Source organism: Chiloscyllium plagiosum, unplaced genomic scaffold (assembly GCF_037043375.1).
Source record: "Chiloscyllium plagiosum isolate Xiang-an unplaced genomic scaffold, Cpla_swu_hap1 HiC_scaffold_29, whole genome shotgun sequence".
Taxonomy (NCBI): domain Eukaryota; kingdom Metazoa; phylum Chordata; class Chondrichthyes; order Orectolobiformes; family Hemiscylliidae; genus Chiloscyllium; species Chiloscyllium plagiosum.
Genome location: NW_028270167.1, coordinates 49,940,324 through 49,963,985, shown reverse-complemented (window position 1 = coordinate 49,963,985; position 23,662 = coordinate 49,940,324).

Below are 23,662 nucleotides of genomic sequence, written 5' to 3'. Positions count from 1 at the left end.
TGTCTCCCATGCCTCTCTCTCTATTTCTCTCATCTTGCCCGCTCTCTCTATACACGCCTCATTGTCTCTCTCTCCATTCTACCTGATCACTCTCTGTGCCCCTCCCACTCTCTCTGCATGTCTCGCCATCTGTAATCTCATACTCTCTCTTTCTCTCCATCCCTTCCTCTCTTTATCAGCTCCCACTCACTCTCTACATCTCCACTCTCTCCTTTCCGCCACTGTCTCTCTATCTGTCTCTTATCCCCTCCCTTCTCTCAATTTCTCTATAATCCTGACCACTCTCTCTGTCAACCCACTCTCTCATTTTCAATCTCTCAATCTCTCCATATTCTCTGAGAATCTTCTCCTCCCAACATTCTATCTATCTACACCAATCCCAATATCCGCTTCTCACTCCATTTTTAACAACCTCACACTGTCTCTTTCTACACCCACGCTGTCTTCCTTTATCACTCACAAAATCTCAATCTCTCCCCGCTCTTCTCTCTATTTTCCCCTCCCAGGCTTTGTCTCTGTCTACCCTTCACTCTCTCTATGCACTCATGCTCGCTCTCACAATCGCATCACACTCCCAGCCACTCTTTCCGTCCACACACCCAACTCTCTGTCTCACTCGAAACCCTCTCCCTCGCTCTCACTTCCACTCCCAAGCTATGCCTCTCTCTCCCCAACCATTTCTCTCCACACTCATTCTCTCACTCTTTCTTTCACTTTCCACTCCGCCACTCTCACATCACACCTCAACTCTCTCTCTGTATGCCCTTCCCACCAATGTCTCCCTCTCTACACCCGCCTACACTCTCTCCAGACCCCTTCCCACAATCTCTCTACACTACGTCCATTCACTCGATCCTTCCCCTCCACACTCTCTCTCCCCTACACACTGCCTCACTCTCAGTGTCTTTACGGGAACAGAGAGAGGGGTTAGAGAGCGCAGGGAGATAGAAGGGGTCAGAGAGTGGGGGCACAGAGAGAGGTGGAGAGAGAGAGAGAGGGGACAGAGAGAGTGGACAGAGTAGGGGATAGAGAGGGGAACGAGAGAGAGGGAGAGATAGAGGGGGCGACAGAGAGGGACATAAGGGGGGTCGGAGGGCAGAGAGAGGGGGGACATAGTAATGGGGGATAGAGAGAGGGGGACATTTATGTCTTCACCCTCCCACGTCGTCTCTGTGTCTCTCTATCCCCGTCTACTCTCACTGTCTTTATTACCCCACTCTCTGTCTACAACTTTCTTACTCTCTCTCCATCCCTCCTTCTCTCTACCTATCTTCCCTCCTCACAATGTCACTTTCGAATCCACACCATTATCATCGTCTTAGTCTCTTTAACCCACAGCACTCTCTCTCGACGCCAATTCTGTCTGCTTCGTTCCCACCCCTCAAATAACTCCCACTCTCTCTCTAATCGCCCTGTATCTCGCGCTGCCTCTACACCCTCCGACTGTCTCCCTATACACACCAATTCTGTCTCTATCTTCTATCCAACAAATCATTCCCTCTACCCATTCCACTCTCTCTGTCTCTCTCTACACCATCTTCCTTTCTCTTTCTCTCCACTTCCTCTTTCTGTCTCTCCACGCCTACCTCTCTCTACCACAAACACTCTCTCTCTACCCTTCTTACTCCTTCTCTACACGCCCCATCCTCTCTTTACCCCCTCCCTCTCTATCTCTATCTGTCTGTGTATCTTATCCAACTCTCTTTCGCTATAATCCTTCCCACACGCTCTCTACCAACTCACTCTCTCTCTCTTTCAAACTCTCAATCTCGCTATACTCCTCCGAATCTCTCTCTACCCCACACTCTGTGTATCTGCATCACTTCCAATATTTGCCTCCCACTTCTTCTTTAACTATCCCGTACTCTATCTCTACTCCCCAATCCCCTACCGCCACCCACACAACTTCTCTGTCACGCCCGCTCTCTCTGTTCACTCCCAAGCTCTGTCTGTCTATCCATCCCTCTCTCTACATACTCTTTCTCTCTCGTGTTCCCATCCACTACGTCTATCACTCCACACAAACAACTCTCTGACACTATCCACTACCATCTCTCTCTTTACCACCTAACCACACTCTCTCACTCTGCGCTTCTCCCTCTCTCTGCCTTCTCGCAAGCTCTGTCTCTCTGCACACATTCTCCCACTCTCTCACCCGCCTTCCCCTGTCACACTCTCTCTCACAACACACCCTAACTTTCTCTCTCTATTCCCTCCCACAACCATATCTCTCCATGTCCTCCCACTCTCTCCCTACACCTTCCCAGCCTCTCTCTACCCCACGCTCATTCACTCTATCTCTCCCCTCCACACTTTCTCTTCCCCACACACTATATCACTCTCCCACCTCACTCTCACTCTCTACATACCTTCCGCATCTCTGTCTCTCCCCTTCCTCACACTCCCTCTCTCTTCACTCTCCCAATTTGTCTCTTTCTCTCTCTCTATCCCATTCCACTCTCTCTCTTTATTCCCTCACTCTCTCTCTCTCTCTACATCCCTTTCACTCTCTCGCCTTACAACCTCTTCCCACTGTCTCTCTCTACCCCCTCCACCTCTCTCTCACTACCCACCACTCTCTCTCCCTGTCGCTCTGTGTCCAAAACCTATCCATCCCTCTCTCCCTTCTAACTGTATCCCACTCCCACACTCTCTCCTACCCCTGCCCCTCTCCCTGTATCTATACTCCAATCCCACTATGTCTCACCATATATTTCTCACTCTTTCTTTCACCCCTCACTGGCTTTCTGTCGATATCTCTCGCACTCTTTCTCTCTATCCCCTTCCTCTCTCTCTCTATACAGCCACCCATCCTCGCTCTATCCACTCCCATTCTCTCTCGATCTATTTTTGTACACTCTGAAACTCTCTATATCCACCACCCTCCCATTCTGTCTCTCCCTCTTTCGCCCTCTACTCCCTCCCTCTCTCTATCTGTTGCCGTTTCCCTCTTTAAATCTCTCTGCCCCCACCTACAGTCACTGTGTCACCCTCCCACTCGTCTCTCGACCCACGCATTTCTCTCTGTGCACACCTCTGACACGATTCACTCTCTCTATCCTGCCATCCAACTCTCTCTAGCACCATTCCTCGCATTTTCTTCCTGCACCCTCACTCCACTCTCTCTCTGAATCTTTCTCTGGCACCCAGTCTGGCTTTCCCTACCATCTTCTCTCTCTCCTTATCACTTTTAGGCCGTTCTTCTTTCTTTCTGTATACCCTCTCCTACTCACACTCTCTTTACACCTCACACTCTCGCTCTCCCTCTACCCATCTCCCATGGTCTCTCTACTCCCTCCCCCGCACTCTCTCTCCAAACCCGTCACATTCTCTTTCTTTATGCTGCTCTCTCATTCCGTCCCTACTCCTTTCCCACTCCAATCCCCATTCCACTCCCAAAGACACTAACTCTACAACACTTCTCTCTCTGTCTCTACTCCCTCCCCACATTGCGCTCTCTCCTCCTTACACTCACTCTCTCTCTACCCACTCCCACTCACACTCTATCTCTCCCTCTGCCCGTCACCCACTCTCTCTCTATACCCCCGCTCTGTCTCAAATGGCCTCTTATCCTCCCGCTCCCTGTCTACCCATCCCACTCTCCCGGAATCCTACCCACTGTCTCTCTTTGTCTTCCCCACTCTCTCTGTACCTCTCTCTGTACCACCTCCCACGCTCTCACTCTTCCACCCTTCCATTCTCTCTCTAAACCTCTCCCTCAACCCCCTCCCTCTTCCACTATCCTTCTCCCTCTCTCACTACCTCTTCCCGCTCAACCCCACGACCCTGTCTTCCTCTCTCTCTTTCTACCAATTCTGCCAATCTCTATCCATATACGGCAATACCACTCTCTATCCCTAACCCTGTCTCTCACTCTCTCAATACCCCCACTCTCGCTCTCCCTCTACCCATCTCGCTCTCGCTCTCTGCACCTCTTCCCATTCTGTCTCCCTAACTCCTCCCACAATATCTCTCACTCTACACATCCCACTCTTTCTCTACCCCTCCTCACCTTGCTCCCTCTACGCTCTCAAATTCACTCTCTGTTTTTACCACCTCCCTCTCTATCTCCCTGCAATTATTTTTCTCTTTACCCCAACCACACTCTGTCTCTCTCTCTCTCCATAACTTAATATTCTCACTCCCTCTACGCCCACTCCCTATCTGTCTTGACCCCTTCCTCTCTTTATCGCTTATCCCACTCCTTCCTCTCATTCTCTACCACGGCACAACTGTCTCTCTCTCACTCTCTACACCCTCCTTTGTCTCCCTCTTTCAATACCCCTCCTTCTCTCTCACTCTCTCTCTTCCACCTCCCTCTCTCTCGCTGTCTCTGACGATGCCCCTGCAATTCTCACTCTCTCTCTCCCTCACTCTCTCCATACCACCTTCCAGTCTCTCTGTCTCGACACCTCCTTCTCTCTGTCTACTCCCCCACGCTCGATGTTTAAAGCACTCCAATCTCTTATCCCCTCCCACACACTTTCTCACTACTCAACAACCCAACGTATATCTGCCACAACCCCTCCCCTATTCTCTCTCACCACTCCTCCGCACTCTGTATCTCTCCAGCCCCCTCCCACTCTGTCTCTTTTTACCAACTTCCTCTCTTTCCGTCTGTACTCCACTCACTGTCTCTTTACTCTAATCCCATTCTCATTCGTCTCCCGGTGACTCTCTCTCTGCACAAATTTAACTCATTCTCTTTCCCTCCCGTCCACCACCCCTTCCATTTCTCTTTGTACCCCCACTCACTCTGTCTATACTCCTCTCTCTCTCTGTATATCCCGTAGCTTTCTCTCTCCCTTTATCCACATCTCACTCTCTCTATCTATCCTCTCGTGCCCTCTCTCCATTTCTCTGTCCACACGCTTCTTCCTCTTCCTATACAGTCATACCCCTCTCCCTCTCTCCCCATCCCTCTTGTTCTTTCACTCAACTCTCCCCGTTCTCTCTACACTTCTCCCAAACTATCTCTCGACCCCATCACACAGTCTCTCTTACTCAAAACAAGCCACTCTGTCTGTTCATTCTTTCTCCACGTCCGCCTCTCACACTAGCCCCTTACACTCATTCACCCTCTCTACCCTAATCCCATTCAATTTCTTTCTCTGCCACCCTCCGACGTTCTCTCTACGCCCTGCTCAATTTCTCATTCCACTCTACATCTTTACCTCCTTGCCGTGATCTATCCATCTTTCACCTCTGCCACTCTGGTTCTCACTACCTCTAACGCCTCCCAGTCTCTCTCTGTCTCTCTCTCCCTCCCCTCCTCCACTTATCTTTCACTTTACCTCCATGACATTCTCGCTTTCTCTTTCACTCCCTCTTTCCAACTCTACAACCAACCCACACTCTCTCTCTGCCAAGTTAAAAATCACACAACTCCAGGTTATAGTCCACCAGGTTTAATTGGAAGCACACTAGCTTTCGGAGCGACGCTTCTTCATCAGGTGATAGTGGAGGGATCGATCGGAACACAAAATCTACAGCAAACATTTACAGTGTGATGTAACTGAAATTATGCGTTGAAAAATTGATTGTCTGTTAAGCCTTTCATCAGTTAGAATACAGTCACAGTTTCACTGTATTCGAACAGATGAAAGGCTTAATATACAATCAATTTTTCAATGTATAATTTCAGTTACATCACACTGTAAATTTTTGCTATAAATTCTGTGTTACGATCGAGCCCTCCACTATCACCTGATGAAGGAGCGTCGCTCCGAAAGCTAGTGTGCTTCCAATTAAACCTGTTGGACTATAACCTGGTGTTGTGTGGTTTTTAACTTTGTACACCCCAGTCCATCATCGGCATCTCCAAATCATGACTTCTCTCTCTGCCACCCCACTCTTTCTCTACCGATTTCCAAACCTCTCTCTGGGCAGCCCTCCCACCCTCACTCCCTATCTCTCTATCTGCCCACTCCCTCTTCCTACTCCCTCCCAGTCTCTCTCTCTCTTAACTCCACTCCAACACTCACCACCTCTCCTTTCACACACTCATCCCTCTAAACCCTCTGTACTCCCCCGCTCACTTTCTGAAACTGCTCATTCTCTTTCTGCGTACTTCTATCCCACTTTATCTATCCACTCCCAGTCTCTCCTTCTACCCATCTGACACTCTCTACACACACTCATAATCTATCTCAGTACATCCTCCACCACTCTCTCTCCCTGTTCCCACTCACTCTCTCGAACTCTCCCTCGCTCTGTCTAATTCTGTCTGTACATCCTCCCACTCTCTTTCTAGATTCCCTCCCATTCTCTCTCTCTGCCCACTTCCCACACTCTCTACCCTCTCTCTCTACACCATCCTAAAATCTCTCTTAAACCCCACACCCGTCCACTCTCTGTCAACCCCCTCACTCTCTGTGTATTTCTCTCTCTACCTTCTCCTACTCGACTTTTCTACACACCTCCGTATCTTTCTCTACTCGCCTCCCACATTCTCTGCAACCTCTCTCTCTATTCCCTTATAGTATATCTCTCAAAGCCCACTCTCTCCATCCACACCCTTTCCACTCTCTCTACCCCTTCTCACTTTCTGTCTCTCTACTTCCCTTCACTTTCACTTTCTCTCTCTCTACTGCACTCTCGCACTCCCTTTATCTCCCTCCAACACCCTCCCACCTCGCCCTCTCTTCCTTCTTCCACTTTCCGTCTGTACTCCATTCCCGGTCTCAGCCATTCTCTCTTAACCCGACTCCCACTCTCTCCAATCCCCTAGTACTCTCTTTCTCTGTGCAAAACTCTCCCACTCTCGATATCTCTTCCCACTACCCACTCTGTACCCACTCTCTTTCTGTTTCTATCCCCCTTTCACAACCTCCACACTCACTGCCCACTTCCCACTCTCCCTCGCTCTTCCACCTTTTCACTGCTACACCGTTTCACTGTCTCTTTCTCTACCCGTCTCTCTCTACATAGACCCCACACTCTCGCGTTCCAAATCCATCCCACTCACTGACACTCGACCCACTCCCATTCTCTTCCGCTGCCCCATTACTACACACTCCACCCTTCCCTCTCTCTAGTCACTCCAATCACTCTCTCGCTTTGTCTATTACCTCCCACTTTCCCCATCTCTCTCTTTGTATACACTACCACGCCCTCTCTCTACCATCCTTCCAGTTTATATCTCTCCCATTTTTTCTCTCTGTGCCTAACAGTCTCTCGCTCACTCTCTCTTTATACCTTCCCAGTCTCTCTGCCGACCCCTCACACACCCTCTCTCGTCTCTCTCATTCAGCACCCTTTTCTTCCCTTCTCTCTCCATCACGCCATCCCACTCTCTCTCCATCTTGTCCCCTCTCTATATACCATCACGCACTCTCAATCTGTCTCTCTCACAATCTCCCACTCTCCCTATCTCTACCATCTTCCCTCTCTCTCGAATACCCCACTCCTCTCTGTTTCTCCGTCTACCACCGAATAGTCTCTCTCTCTCTCCCTCTTCCGCTCTTCCACTCTCTCTATCTGCTCCTAAATGCTCTCTGTAGACCCCTCCCACTTTCTCCCTCTATCCCCTCCTAAGATCTCTCCACCAATCCCAAACTCTCTCCACGCATCTCCCATCCTCTCTTTATCCCACTGACTCACTTTCACGCTCTCAAATACTGTCTCGACTTCAGTCCCGAATTCTGTCTCTCTACACTCCTCACTCTCTCCCTCTCTAACACCTCCACACATCTCTCTCTACTCCCTCACACTTACTCATTCTTTCCACCCCAATCTCACTCACGTTCTCTCTTTACCACCGTCGCACAATCACTCTACCTCCACCTCTCTCACACTACCGTCATCCCACTCTCTCTTTATACCCCTGATGCTCTCTATCCCTCTCTCTTCCCTCCACTCTCACTTTCACGTCCTTGACACACCTCGCACTCTCAATCCCTCCCACTGTCTCTTCCTCTACCCCCTTCCACTCTGTCCATCACCACATTCTCTCTCTTCCCCAACTTTCTCTCTGTATCCTCTCCCCTTCTCTCCATGTCTATTCCTGCCCCCTCTCTCTCTACCTCACTCCAATTGTCTCCCTCTCGCCCCCGCTCACACTCTCTCCTTCTCTCTCTACGACCTCCCACTCTCTCTACCATCCTATCTCTCCCCTATCTATTTCTCTCTGTGTCCTTATTCCACTTCCACTCTCTCTCCGCACTCTCCCCCTCTCCCTCGCCCTCTCTCACTCCACACCACCCTTTTCTCAATCTCACTATACCGCTATCATGTACTCTCTCTCTCCCTCTCTCTCTTTATACCCCCACACGCTCTCTCTCTCTCTAACCCTCTGACACTCTCTCTCTAATCCCTCCAACACTGTCCCTTTACCCCTCCCACACACTCTCTCACTCTACACACCCGACTCTCTCCACGCCCTGCACTCTCTCTTCCCAATGCCTCAGTTTCTATCTCATCATCACTCCCACTCCCTCTACACCCTGCATCTCGCTGTCTCTGCAATCACTACTCTCTGTCTCCACCCAATATCCCTTTGTTTTTCACTCTCTGTACTTCCTCCCACTCTCTGTTTCTACACGCCTTCCAGTTCGCTCTCTCTACTCGTCTCCTACCGTCTCTGTGTTCCCTCTCTGTCTCTACCTCCCTCCCAACATCTCTCACGCAAACCTCTTTCTCTCCCTCCACTGCCTTCCCAATTCCTCTGTACAACCTCCCACGATTATTATCTCTCTACTGGCCTCGACTTTCATTTTTTCTCTCTATACTACACTGCCACTCAATCTCCCTCCAACAACCTCCGCCTCTCTCTCTCCTCGCTGCTCCATCGCACTCCCTTTGTCTCAATCTGCCTTCTTCACACCCTCTCGCTGTCTGCTCCCACTGACCCTCACCCTCTCTCTCTCTTCCCCTTTCACTGTCTCAGCTTAATCCCTGTCTTTGTCATTCTCTCTTTTACCATCTCCCTTTTGTCTCTCTCTATGCAACCCTCTCCCCATCCCTCACTCTCTATCAGCCTTCAAAACGTCCCTTCTTCTGTCTCTAACCCCTTCCCCCTCACTCTACCCAACCATTCTCTCTATCCGCCTCCCCTTCCTCTCTCTTCCACTTTCTCTCTCTAAATTCCTCCTTATATCTCACCCTCAGCCATCACTTTCTCTCTCCATGCCCTCCCACTTTCTCTTTGTACGCCACTGCCACGCTCTCTCCCTACCGTCTCCCACTCTTTCTGTCTCTCTACCCCACCCACTCACACTCTCTTCTATACCCCACCTATTCTATCTTTCTATTTCACCAACGCCGTCCCACACTGTCTGTTGCTCTTCCCCACCCCACTTATTTCTCTCTATCCCACGCTCTGTCTCTGTCATTCTCTCTGAACCAGCCCCTCACTCTCTCTTCCACTCTCCAATTCCCTTCCACTCTTTCTCTCTGCCTACACACTCCCTCTCTCCGTCATTCTGCACCCGCCTCCCAGTCTACCTCCCTCTCTATCCTCCACTCTTTTTCTCATACTGCACTCTCTTTCACTCCATTAACTCGCTCTGCCTCTCTTCCTCCATCCCTCTCTATCTGCACCTCGTCTTAATTCTCTCCCCATCTCTCTCTCTCTCACTCCGCTTGATCCAATCCCCTTCCTTTCTCCCTCTCTCTCCCTGTACTCTCATCATGCAGTTTCCCCCTCTCTCACTCCGCCATTTTCTCACTCTCTCCCCACTCCATCTCCACATACGCTCTCTCTATCTCCACCTCTGTCTCTCCACATCTCTCTCTCTTTCCTCCTGTCTCTCCCGTCTTGTTTGTCTCTCTCACGTTAACTCTTTCATCCCTCTCTCTCTTCTCCCTGTCTCTGACTCTACCCCACATCTATCTCACCCCTACTCTCCCCTGTCTCTCTACCCTCTCTCTTGCAACCCTTTCGCAAACACGTCTCTCTCTCTCCCCAACTCTCTCTCTCTACTCCCTCTGTCCCACCTCTCTTTCTGCCAATTCTCCCTCTCGCAAAGCTCTTTATCTCTTCGGTCCTTCTCTCTCCCTCCCAACCCACACTCTCTTTCCATCTCCTAAGCTCTCTCCTTCTCCATCTCCCTTTTCATTCCCCAAACCGCTCTGTTTTCCCGTCCTTCGTTTTCCCCATCTTCCTCTCTTGTCCTCCTCTCTCGCTCCAACATCCCTCCCTCTTTTTCAAACTTCAATCCCTGTTTTCCCACTTCCCTCCCTCTCACCCATGCCTTCCGTCCCCTCTCCTCTATCTCATAGTCTCTTTCGCTCCCTCTCACTCTCTCTTCTCTTTCTCTCTCTATCCCCACTCCCTGGCCCTCCCACTCTCTCTCTTCCCCTCCCATTCCCCACCACGCCCTCTCTCCCTCCCCGTTTGTCTCTACCCCTGCCTTGCTCCGTCTCTCACCCATTCCCTCCCTATCTCATTCTCTGTCCACTTCTCTGTCTCCTCTTCTCCCTCAACCCTCTCTCTCCGACTCTCGTTCTCTCCCTCCAACTCTCTGTCTCTTCCTTCCCTCTCCCTCCTGCTCTGCGGCCCTCTCTCTCACTCTCTCCCTCCTCCATCTGTCTCACTCTCACCAGTCCCCCCCTCTATCCCACTGCTCCCTCCCTCTCCCCATTTCCCCGCTCTCCATGCGCCCACCTTCCTCTATCTCGCTCTCTGCTGCCTCTCTTTCTCCACCTCTCATTCTGCACCCTCTCTCTCTCGACCTTGTCTCTCCCTACCTCCCCACGATCTCTCTCCCTGGCCCTCTCTTCATCTCTCTCTCTCTCTCTCTTTCTCTCCCACACTCTTTGCCACTCTGGTAGAAATGCAGTGACAGGGTGCAGGGGTGTAAGGGGGAATGAGTTATGGGGAGAGAAATAGAGACAGAGAGATAGATGCGGTTGAACGGAAATGGGGGAACATGGTAGAGAGATACATTCTGCTTAGGCCAGGTCGGAGTGTGTGACCTAGACGTGAAAGTATGAAGAGAGTAAGTTAAACAAAACTTCGTAGTTCAGGCCCCGGTCCCCTCCACTCCCTGATGACCGGGACGTGGGCCTGAGTTCGTCTGTCTCCAGCACCGCTTCTTCAATACAAGGACAACCAACAACAACATTCCCTCTTCTGCTTGGCACTTTTTAATGTATATTTTTGTTGTTTACAAATTGAAGTGAAATATACAGTCTGTGGGATCATGCCTTTCCTCACAGGCTCTGGGTTGAGAGAAACATTGAAATATGTCCATTTAAACACTTGTGGGATAAGTTTGTACGAACCAGCACTACCCCCAGCTTTTTACATTGGGGACAGGCTGAGTTCATGCTGAAACATTGAATTGAAATGAGGACGTATTCATGAATGAATGAATTTGATTCATTGATGAATTTGGGTAAAGGGATGTTTCAACACATTCTTCAGCTGCTGTCTGAACTTAGTCTGGGTCACGGCATAAATCACGGTGTTTGTGCAGCAACTGAGGAGCTGCAACATGAATGCCAATTCTCTCACAAAGGGATGTAGATACACAGCGGTCTCCACAATACACCACATCCGGTACCATATACAATACAGCATGAACGTTGACCATAACAGTAAGAAATTGGCCGAGATTACAAACAATAAAATTATAGATATTTTTCGATTTCTTATTTCTGTGTCATACTGAGCGTCCCCATTGGTGTGAACACGGAGTCTCCTGCGGGCTCTGCTGGTCAATAAAATGTATCTGATGGTGAAAACATTGAGTAGCAGAATGAGAAGAAATGGGAGAGCCGGAGTTAGAATATAATGGAGGAACTCGATTGCGACCCAGACTCGGGAGTATCGAACATATCCTTTTACATAACAAAACCATCTGGTGTTCTGCAGCCAATACCGTGGAGTGAGTAGAAAGTACCAGAAAATGTTCTTTACACTGCTTAGCATAGTCACTGCTCCAAGAGCCAAAGCCACCGTTTTCTCACTACAAAATTTACTTCTCAGCTTTTGCCAGCAAATGGCCACAAACCGATCAAAGGTGAATGCCACGGTGAACCAGACAGCAGTCAGTAGCTGCATAAAGCAAGACGGCGTGGATATTACACAGCGGGATGGATTCCAGGAAATGAAAATGTTCGTGATAAACAATGGGAATGTGCCTCAATATCAGGTCAAGGAAAATGACCAGTAGATCCGCCACTGCCATGGTACCCTGATAACGTCTGACACATGGAGACAATCCGCAATCTTTATAAAGTAGGACGTAGAGCGTCACTATGTTAACTGCGAGGAAGGAAAACAAACACATGATATATCATCCTTTAGATAAAATGACGAGTTTGATTGGGGAGCCAGTGAGATATTCAAGCGTGTCACTGTATTCAGATATATTGAAATCAAAAAACAAATGGTTAGGTCTGAATGGCTGACAAAAATGTGTCATAAAACACAATTAACGCTTCCTCCACAAACACACAATCATAAGAACAGCATCGTCTTCTCCCTGGAATGGGATCTGTTCCTTCAGGATTTTATTTTGTGTTCATTTCACAGCCGTCTGACCGTTTACAAATAATGTCTGGGCAAGGATGTTACAGCTAACATCTGACACAGAAATTTCCGGGAAATATCAGTTATAGAATATCCAGTGAATGGTAGTTATAGAATGTTCCAGGGAATTGCACTTGTACAATTATCCTGTGAATGTCAGTTATACAATGTTCCCGGAATATCGGTGGTAGAATATTACAGGGAATCCCCAACACACAATGTCCCGGGAAATGGTGGCAAAAGAACGTTCCTGGAAATGTCGAGTACAGAATGTGACAGACTCGTAAAGTTGTTCCGCCTATTAAGTTTGGTGAGACCCACTCAGCCTCACGGTGGCAATCCCTTCCTAAACGTAACTCAACTGGCACATTGAACACAAAAATGAATAAGATACAGATAAAACCTCAGACATTGTTCGTAAGATCCTCTTTAATGATTATGCAGATGTAATAATTTATTAAGCTATTTCCCCCACCTACTTTTCATCTCTAACATTCACAGCTGTAAAATGTCCTGGATATTGAGTTCCCAATATTAGTTACACTGCAGTCATGTCTTTCTAATACCATTGAAGCTTATCCATTTTACTCAAAATATACATTGATTCACCCAGCATGTTTTGCGAATACAACTCACATTCAGCTAGAGCTCCTTTCATTCAGCATTTTAACCTATTATTACCTACTCCATTGTTACTTTTGTTACTTGTATTGACCGGTCAGGAAACGGTCTGAAACTGCCATACATAAAGGATAAGGACCGGATGGGTAACGCTTACCAAATTCCCATCAGTATTCCTGGGTGCATTCTGTCCCACCAGCAGGACATACCCGCCAGTGGCGGGAACACATTGGGATACAATCAGGAATGGAGTTCCCTGGAATCCAAAACCTGGATTCCAGAACCGGGGATATCTCATTTTAACAGGTCAGACAAGGTCAGCAAAATCTGCTGCTGGTGAACATGTAGGGCCCTCCACACCTCCCCTCGGAGATAAATCAGTTTTTCCCGGATGTTGAAAACAAATCAGAGGCATAACTGAGGGTGACAAGGATATATAACAAGGGTGTTGCACTTCAATGTCCATCAGCAAGAGAGTTTCCACAGGCCCACGACTGACTGAACAGTGCAAAGTCTGAAATATGCAACAGCCAGACTATGAGAAATGATGGGGGATCCAGTAAGATGAAAACATGGCCACCAAACTACTTGTCACAGATTGATATGTCCCTAACAGTATCATTAGGACCAGCCAGCACATGGTCCTGGCGGCGGTGAAGTCTCATCCTCATATTGAATATACCGCCCACTGTATTATGTGGCACTGCTCCTTCGAAATAGGACATACTTCTAAAGACGTGAGCAAATGAAAACTTGGCATCCATGAGGCACTGCAGGCTATCAGCAGCTGCAGAATCAATGGCCTTAGCTCCATCATAATGTCAGAATTGGGCTCTTCACTGAAATTTCCAAACTAATCAGCACCATTCATAATTGCGCCTACACTGAAGCAGGGTATTCAGCCCATCAAGTATTTTAAGCAGAAACGGAATGAGGTCATTTAGCCATTCAAGGTTGTTACACAGCAATTCAAGCAGATCTTTTTAATCTCTCATGCCTGTTACACAGGAAATGGAAGGGAATAATTTGCCTTTCAAAGTTGCGACACAGGAATACGGTGAGGACTGCTGATTGAGCCGGGACCAGGCATAAATTAAGGATTAATCAGTCTTTCTCAGTTTAACGCACGTTAACGACTGTAGCGACACAGTGTCCAGCGCTGGGGCCTCACCTATTTCCAAATCAAATCAATGGTTTCGCGAAATGGAACAAATGCATTCAAACAAAAATAGGCATGAACTGAAGTTAGCAGGAGCAAGTAGAGAAACTCTAATTGGATAAGCATTAAACAACAATTATAGCCAGAATATAACGTGGGTAACATTGAACCTGTGATTTTCTTCAGAAATATTAAAAGGCTGCATAACACATAAATTTACGGATAAGACAGGATTTAGCGATACAGTCTGTGTACTGGAGGATTCACTCTGACCCGTTCAGACATCGGAAGTGTTGCTCCATGTCCCTGATAGTTTGCTTCCTGGCATTCCAGGTGCCCCCATTGCTCTCAGTACACACGGGATATTTTGATGCGTATGGTTTGCGGAGGGGAGTTGTGAGGAGAGCCTTTGTCCGCCAGGTCATCCTTTCTTTTTACGTGGAGACCCAAAGCCTATGGGAATGGCTGACTGTGTTTACATGAAGAGGCTGTGGCTGCTGCCAGGACAGTGCGTATTCAGCAGCATGATACTTTGTGCATGGTCACACAGCATCATTAATGGTGTGAGAGATGGAGGGTTCAAACGAATGAGAACTAAATCTATATCCAGATCTGATGAAATGGTAAGTTGCATCACATCATCAATCCACCTCACAAACCAGCCCCGACACCCTAAACCCAGAGGAGATATCCGTTCAGCATGGAGGCCTTGGAGAACAGCCTCTCCTCGGACTAACCAAGCAATCTGACGAATGTGCAACGCTGTGTAGATCACAAGCGTATATTAGTCTATAAATGCAGACTAAATATCTGTCCAGCACCAAGAGCTATGCAGACCACAGCAGTTCATTGAGACATAAACCCAGACTAGATATCTGTCCAGCACAGGTAGTTGTGCAGACCACAGCATCGCGTTGATTTGTAAAGCTGGAGGTAGATACTTGCCCAGCACAGGGAGCTATGCAGACAACAGCAGTACATTGATCCATAAACGGGAAGGGAAATCGGTCCAGCACGGGGAGTTATGCAGACCATAGAAGTGCATTTATCTATAAATTAGCATTAGATATCTGTTCACCACAGGCAAATATGCACACCACATCAGGGCATTGATGTATAAAGCCGAACTAGATGTCTAGTTGTAGGTTTTCTCGCTGAGCTGGAAGGTTCATTTCCAACGTTTCGTCACCCTCCTATGTAACAGCTTCAGTGGGCATCCGGTTGAAGCACTGCTGCTGATTCCTGCTGTCTGTTTATGGTTGGGGTTTCTTTGGGTTGGTGATGTCATTTCTTGTGGTGATATCATTTTCTGTTCTTTCTTCTCAGGGGGTAGTAGATGCGGTGTAACTCGATGAGTTGGTTGATAGAGTTCAGCTAATCACAAAACGGCATGACCCTCTCTCGCTAGTATCCTTACATCCAGATAAGGAAGGACACCACTTCGACTGGGACAACACACCCATCCTAGGACAAGCAAAACAGAGACATCCACAAGCCTTCCAAGAAACATGGAATTTCACCCTAATGTCGACCAACAACTCCATCGAGTTAGAAACTATCTACCACATCCTGAGAAAAGGAACAGGAAATGATATCACCACAGGAAATGACAGAACCACAGGAACTGACATCACCAACCCAAAGAAGCCCTAAACATATAAATAGAAAGCAGGAATCAACAGCAGTACGTCGCCCAGAGGCCCAGTGAAGATGTTACCTATTAGGGTGACGAAACGTCTGGAAATGATCTTCCAGCTCAGCGAGGAAACTGACATTCAGAACGTCAAGCTTAGCTTCAAATCTTCTCAAAACTCGCAAAGATCTAGGTATCTGTCCAGGACAGGAAGCTATGCAGACGGCATTATTGCATTCATCTATAACCCCCGACTACATATCTGTGTACCGCACGGAGCTAAGCAGACAATGGTAGTGCATTGATCTGTAACCAAGGAGTAGATATACGTCAGCACAGCGAACTGTGCAGACCACGCCACGTGCATTGAACTGTAAACCTGGACGAGAAATCTGTCCAGCACACACATCTGTGCAACACACGCCAGTGTATTGATCTTTCAACGTTGACTGTATATCTGTCCAGCTGCACATACCTGTGTACAACACAGCAGTGCATTGATCAATAAACCTGAATGAGATATCTAGAACCTGTCGAGGTATCTGTCCTGCATGGGGAGCTATGCAGACCACAGCAGTTCATTGAGTGATAACCCGGACGAGATGTCTATCCAGCACAGGGAACTATGCAGACCCCAGCAGTGCATTCATCAATAAATCCGGAAGAGATATCTGTCCAGCACGGGAAGCTAGGTAGACAACGGCAGTGCACTGATCAAAAACCTAGATTAGATATCTGTCCAAAATGAGAGCTATGAAGACCACTCATGTGCATTGATTTATACAACAAGTCTAGACATTTGTTCAGTACAGGGAGCTATACAGACCACATAATTGCATTGATCTATAAAAACTGACGAGATATCTGTTCTACACGAGAAGCTATGCAGACCACAACAGTGCTTTGAGCTATAAACCGAGACTAGATATTTGTCCAGCACAGGCAGCTATGCAGAGCAAAACAGTGCATTGATCTGTAAACCCTATCTAGACGTCTGTCCAGTTCGGGAAGCTATGCAAACTCTAGCAGTGCATTTATGTATAACACCGGACTTGGTATCCGTCCTGCATGGGGAACTATGCAGACGACAAAAGTTCATTCATCTACAAACCCGGCCTAGATATCTATCCAGTCCTGGGAGCTGGGCAGACCACAGCAGTGCATTCATTAATAAACCCGGACTAGATATCTATCCAGCAGAGGGAATTTTGCTGACCACAATAGTGTATTGATCTATAAACCCAGACTAGATATATTTTCAACACTGGGAGCTATGCAGATGACAGCCGTGCATTGATCGATGAACTCAGGTCGGTTAACTGTCCAGCACGGGCAGCTATGCCGACCACAGCAGTGCAATGATCTGTAAACGGGATCTGGATATCTGTGTAACAGTGAGAGCTATGCAGATCACACCAGTGCTTTGATACAGAAAACCGGACGAGATATCTGTCTAGCACTGGGAGCTACACAGACCACAAAAGTGTATTGATATAAAAACGCAGATTAGATGCCTGCACAGCACGGTGAACTGTGCAGACCTCACAAAAGCATTGATCAAAAACTCTGGTGTAGATCTATGTCTGGTACTGGGTATTACGCAGGCCAACAGTACATTGATCAATAAATCCCGAATACATATCCATCTAGTTCAGGGAGATATGCAGACCACTGCAGTTCATTAGAACATGGAACATAGAACAATACAGCACAGAACAGGCCCTTTGGCCCACGATGTTGTGCCGAACATTTGTCCGAGCTTAAGCACCAATCCATGTACCTATCCAATTGCCGCTTAAAGGTCACCAAAGATTCTGACTCTGCCACTCCCACAGGCAGCGCATTCCATGCCCCCACCACTCTCTGGGTAAAGAACCCACCCCTGACATCTCCCCTATACCTTTCACCCTTCACCTTAAATTTATATCCCCTTGTAACACTCTGTTGTACCCGGGGAAAAGGTTTCTGACTGTCTACTCTATCTATTCCTCTGATCATCTTATAAACCTCTATCAAGTCACCCCCTCATCCTTCGCCGTTCCAATGAGAAAAGGCCTAGCACTCTCAACCTATCCTCATACGACCTATTCTCCATTCCAGGCAACATCCTGGCAAATCTTCTCTGCACCCTCTCCAAAGCTTCCACATCTTTCCGAAAGTGAGGCGACCAGAACTGCACACAGTACTCCAAATGTGGTCTAACCAAAGTCCTGCACAGTTGCAACATAACTTCACGACTCTTGAATTCAATCCCTCTGCTAATGAACGCTAATACACCATAGGCCTTCTTACAAGCTCTATCCACCTGAGTGGCAACTTTCAAAGACCTATGAACATAGACCCCAAGATCCCTCTGTTCCTCCACTTCACTAAGAACCCTACCGTTAACCCTGTATTCCGCATTCTTATTTGTCTTTCCAAAATGGACAACCTCACACTTGGCAGGGTTGAACTCCATCTGCCACTCCTCAGCCCAGGTCTGCATCATATCCAAGTCCCTTTGCAGCCGACAAGAGCCCTCCACACTATCCACAACTCCACCAATCTTCGTATCATCGGCAAATTTACTGACCCACCCTTCGACTCCCTCATCCAAGTCATTAATAAAAATTACGAACAGCACAGGACCCAGAACTGATCTCTGCGGAACTCCACTTGGAACTGCGCTCCAGGCTGAATATTTACCATCTACACCACTCTCTGACTTCGACCGGTTAGCCAGTTTTCTATCCAATTGGCCAAATGTCCCTCTATCCCATGCCTCCTGACTTTCCGCATAAGCCTACCATGGGGAACCTTATCAAATGCCTTACTAAAATCCATGTATACTACATCCACTGCTCTACCCTCATCCACATGCTTGGTCACCTCCTCAAAGAATTCAATCACACTTGTAAGGCAAGACCTACCCTTCACAAATCCGTGCTGGCAGTCCCTAATCAAGCAGTGCCTTTCCAGATACTCATAAATCCTATCCCTCAATACTCTTTCCATTACTTTACCTACCACCCAAGTAAGACTAACTGGCCTGTAATTCCCGGGGTTATCCCTATTCCCTTTTTTGAACAGGGGCACAACATTCGACACTCTCCAGTCCCCTGGTACCACCCCCGTTGACAGTGAAGATGAAAGATCATTGCCAACGGTACTGCAATTTCCTCTCTTGCTTCCCACATAATCCTAGGATATATCCCATCAGGTCCGGGGGACGTGTCTATCCTCAAGTTGTTCAAAATGTCCAACACATCTTCCTTCCTAACATGTATCTCCTCTAGCTTACCAGTCCGTTTCACACTCTCCTCTTCAACAATACGGTTCCTCTCATTCGTAAAAACTGAAGAAAAGTACTCATTCAAGACTTCTCCTATCTCTTCCGACTCAATACACAGTCTCCCACTACTGTCTTTTAATGGACCTACCCTCGTTCTCGTCATTCTCATGTTTCTCACATACGCATAAAATGCCTTTGGGTTATCCTTGATCCTATCCGCCAGAGATTTTTCATGCCCTCTCTTGGCTCTCCTAATCCCTTTCTTCAGGTCCCTTCTGGCTATCCTGTATCCCTCCACTGCTCTGTCTGAACCTTGTTTCCTCAACCTTATGTAAGCCTCCTTCTTCCTCTTTACAAGACATTCAACGTCCCTCGTCAACCAAGGTTCCCTCACACGACCATCTCTTTCCTGCCTGACAGGTACATACATATCAAGGACACGTCGTATCTGTTCCTTGAAAAAGTTCCACATTTCCACGACATCCTTCCCTGACAGCCTATGCTCCCAACTTATGCTCCTCAGATCCTGTCTAACAGCATCGTAATTACCCTTCCCCCAATTGTAAAATCTACGCTGTTGCACGCACCTATCTCTCTCTATAACCAAGGTGAAAGTCACAGAATTGTGGTCACCATCACCAAAATGTTCACCCACTAACAAGCCCATCACTTGTCCCGGTTCATTACCGAGTACCAAATCCAAAATGGCCCCCCCTCTGGTCGGACAATCTACATGCTGAGTTAGAATAGCTTCCTGGACACACTGCACAAACACCGCCCCATCCAATCTACTTGATCTAAAGAGCTTCCAATCAATATTTGGGAAGTTGAAATCGCCCATGACTACTACCCTGTGGCTTCTGCACCTTTCCAAAATCTGTTTCCCAATCTGTTTCTCCACATCTCTGCTGGTATTGGGGGGCCTAAAGTAAACACCCAACGAGGTGAATGCACCTTTCCTATTTCTGACTTCAGCCCATACTACCTCTAAAGGCAGATCCCCCTCGAACTGCCTTTCTGCAGCTGTTATACCATTTCTAATTAGCAACGCCACCCCCCTCCTTTTTTTTACCACCCTCCCAAACCTACTGAAACATCTATAACCAGGAACCTCCAACAACCATTCCTGTCCCTCTTCTACCCACGTTTCCGTGATGGCCACAACATCGTAGTCACAGGTACCTATCCACGCCTTAAGTTCACCGACCTTATTTCTGATACTCCTTGCGTTGAAGTATACGCACTTGAACCCATCTCTGTGTCCACAAGTCTTCCCTGTCAGTGCTACCTTCTTCACAGCCTCCCCACACACTTGGACATCCTGACAAACAGCTAGCCTACTTGCTGGACTACAAGTCCGGATCCCATCACCCTGCCAAATTAGTTTAACCCCCCACCCCCCCCCGAAGATAGCTGGCAAACCTACCCCCCAGGATATTGGTGCCCTTCTGGTTCAGCTGCAACCCGTCCTGCTTGCACAGGTCCCACCTTTCCCAGAATGCAGTCCTATTGTCCAAATACCTGAAGCCCTCCCTCGTACACCATCCTTGCAGCCACGTGTTCAACTGCACTCTCTCCCTATTCCTTGCCTCACTGTCACGTGGCACCGGCAACAACCCAGAGATGACGACTCTGTCTGTCCTAGCTTTCAGCTTCCAGCCTAACTCCCTGAGCTCTTGAATGACCTCCCCACCTCTCTTCCAACGTGCACCACGACTTCTGGCTGCACACCCTTCCCCTTAAGGATTCTGAAGACACGCTCCGAGACGTCACGGACCCTGGCACCCGGGAGGCAACAAACCATCCGAGAGTCTCGTCCTTGCCCACAGAACCGCCTGTCCGTCCCTCTAACTAGAGAGTCTCCTATAACTAGCGCTCTCCTCCTCTCCCCCTTTCCCTTCTGAGTCTCAGAGCCAGACCTCACGCCACAGATCCGGTCACTGCAGCTTACCCCTGCTAGGCTGTCCCCCCCACCAGTACCAAAGCAGTATACCTATTGTTTAGGGGAATGACTACAGGGCATCCCTGCACTGCCTGCTTCCTCCCCTTCCCACCTCTAACTGTTACCCAGCTACCTCTGTTCTCTGGCGTAACTATGTCCCTGTAGTTTCTATCTATCACATTCTCAGCCTCTCGAATAATCCTCAGTTCATCCAACTCCAGTTCCAGTTCCTTAACTCGTTCTGTGAGGAGCAGAATCTGACTGCATTTCCTGCAGATGAAGTCGGCAGGAGTATCGGTGGTCACCCCTACCTCAAACATCCGGCAGGAGGAACATTCCACTGCCTGCGCTGCCATTACTCTACACTTCGTCCAGTGTAGATTCATAAAGCTGGGTGAAATATCTGTCCAACGCCGGGCAACTTGCAGTACACAGCAGTGCATTGATCTCTAAATTCGGACTAGATATCCGCCCAGCACAGGTAGCTGTTCAGAGCACAACAGTGCATTGATCTATCAACCCGATCTAGATATCTGTCCATCACAGGAATCTAAGCAGAACACTCCAGTGCATAGGTCTATATAACCAGACTAGATATCTGTTCAGCACGGGGAGCTATACAGTCCACATAAATAAATTGATCAATAAACTAGATCTTGATCTCTATCCATCACAGGGTACTGTGCAGACCACAACATTGCATTTGTCTATAAGCCCTGACGTGGTATCTGTCCAACACGGGGAGCTATGCAGATGACAACAGTGCATTGATCAATGAACCAGGACTGGTTAACTGTCCAGCACTGGCAGCTATTCCGATTACAGCACTGCAATGATCTATAAACCCAGACTGGATATCTCTCCAGCCCCGCGAGCTAAACAGACAACAACAGTGCATTTATCAATGAACCAGGACTAGATAACTGTCCATCAGTGGCAGCTGTTCCAATCACAGCGATGCATTGATATATTAACTCCTATAAGATATCTTTACAGCACCGTGAGCTATGCAGACCACGGAAAATCACTGATATTACAAACCCAGACTAGATATCTGTCCAATACGGAGAGGTATGCGTACAAGAGAAGTGCATTGATCCAGAAAACCGGGATAGGATATCTGTCCAGCATGGAGAGCTATGCAGACCACAATAGTGGATTGATCTATAACCTCAGCCAAGATGTATGTTTTTGGCAATGGGGAGCTATTGATCTAAAATACCGGACTAGATATCTGTCCACCTTGGGTTGCTATGCAGACTAGATCAGTGCATTGATCTTTAATCCCGGACTAGATACCCGTCTCATATAGGAAACGTCGCAGACCACAGCAATGCACAGATCAAGAAACCCGGATTAGATATCTGTCCTACACAGTGAACTATGCAGCCTACAGCACTGCATTGATCCATAAACCTGGACTTGATATCTGTCCAGCACGGAGAACTATGAAGCCCACGCCAATGCATTGATCTGTAAAACCAGATATTCGTCCAGCACCAGGAGCTGTGCGGAGAAGAAAAATGCATTGATGTATAGACACAGATTAGATATCCCCCCAGCACAGGGAACTCTTCAGACCAACGGAGTGCACTGATCTGTAAACACAGATTAAATATCTTCGAGGAGAAAGTGAGGTCTGCAGATGCTGGAGATCAAAGTTGAAACTTTATTGCTGGAACAGCACAGCAGGTCAGGCAGCATCCAGGGAACAGGAGATTCGACGTTTCGGGCACAGGCCCTTCTTCAGGCCCTTTCCTGAAGAAGGGCCTGTGCCCGAAACGTCGAATCTCCTGTTCGCTGGATGCTGCCTGACCTGCTGTGCTGTTCCAGCAATAAAGCTTCAACAGATTAAATATCTGCCCACCATAGGAAGCTATAAAGACCATAGCAGTGCATTCTTCAATAAAACAATATTGGTCCTTCACAGGAAGATATACAGACCAGAAAAGTGCATTGATGTATAAACGCAGACTAGATTTCTGTCCAGCACAGGGAACTATGAAGACCGCAGTAGTGCATTTATCAGAAAAACATGACTCAGTATCGGACTTACACAGGGAGCCATATAGACCAAAAAAGTGCATTGATTTGTAAACCCAGACTCGATATCTGTCAAGTACTGGGAGGTATGTATCCAAGGTCACCGTGAGTCAGGCACTTTGGAAGGGTTTGAGATGAATTTTCTGACACTTTTGCTAACTTTCGTTGTTTTAATGCATTCTGCGAAATTTCTCTGAGAATGTATGGCAAAGTCCTGAAACAATGCAATGGTAGAATTGGGACAACAATGTGCATGTGCATCTCCTTTTGTTAATATCTCACGGACAACATTGCAGGAATCGGACAAATTTTCTCTGAGTCTCCAAAGTTATACTTTGAAGACGGAGCAGTTGGGAAATGTCCAAAAGATGGCGGCATTTGGGTTTTTCAAGCCTGATCTACTCTGCTCTGCCCTTCCTTCAATTTTATCGATTAATTTTATTCTTTTCTGGAGATCGGTGTCAATCATTTAACATTTCAGAATTATTTGGATGGGAATGCAGGAATGGAATTCA